Source organism: Vigna umbellata, chromosome 9 (assembly GCF_029865625.1).
Source record: "Vigna umbellata cultivar VRB3 chromosome 9, Vumbellata_1.0, whole genome shotgun sequence".
NCBI classification, from domain to species: Eukaryota; Viridiplantae; Streptophyta; class Magnoliopsida; order Fabales; family Fabaceae; genus Vigna; species Vigna umbellata.
In genome coordinates, this window is record NC_142173.1 from 19,548,416 (window position 1) to 19,549,559 (window position 1,144).

Sequence of the window (1,144 nt, forward strand, 5' to 3'; positions counted from 1 at the left end):
AAATTAGCTTGATATATACCTAACGAGAATTTTATTAAAAAGAAAAAAAAGCTAAAATTAGCTTATATACAAATTATAACTACAATTTTCATACAATGGAATGAAATATATTTTACAAGTTAGTTTATGTATGAGGAGAAGTTAATTATTTTTATATTTTTGTATTCTATGAATTTAATGAGGTCTGTTTCTTGTAAAAGATGAATAAATATACCCTATCTGAAAAAAAAAAGCTATATGAATAGTTGAAACTTTTTAATAATGAAATGATAAAAGAATAAATTGAATATTTCGGGTTCTTTAAATTTTTAATTTAGGAATTGATCTCCCTATTTTTCGTTTGAGATTTTAGTCCGTAAATTTTAAAAATTTGTAATTTTGATTTAATCTTCACTTTTAAGTGCGTTTTATTAATTCAAATTGATATTATTAAACTACGACAATTTAAAATACCATTAAGCAATAATTTAATTAATTAAAACATAAAAATAACGTGTTCTGAACTAAAATTTCAAATACTCTAAAATGTGATTACTAAAATCAGAAAAAATAAAAAACTACATATTAAAAATAGAAGTGACGAAACCTATAATTAAGTGAGTGATAAATTATTTTATGGATATAATATAAATGATGCTTACATATCAAATTAAACCCTAAATTTATAACCAAACGGTGACTGTATTCAAACATTGACCAGTCCATCCTCTCCCTTCTTCTTCCACGTGGCAGCCTCTTAACGAATGAATTGTCTCCATTTAATTGTTTACGAACTTCGTAAAAATTGACAATGTTTCAAAATTTTGTTGCTGAAAATAACGTTTGAATATGAATCATGTTCATTGTTTGATCAATTAAATTCCATACACATGCAATTCTATTATATAAATGTGTTCCACAAGTTAAGTTATTATATTTTGAAGATTTATCTATCACTTTCTTGTTTTAAGAAGATATCAAATATATACAAATAATAACTTTTGAACCTATAGACTTAGTTAAAATCTGTTAAATAAAATGTTTATTATATTTTACTGTGTATGAAGAAGAAATAATAATAAATTTCATGATGATGTGCACAAACATACAAACTTTACCTTTTTTGCTATTTATTAACGTTTTAATTTTGCTTTTCAATCCTACC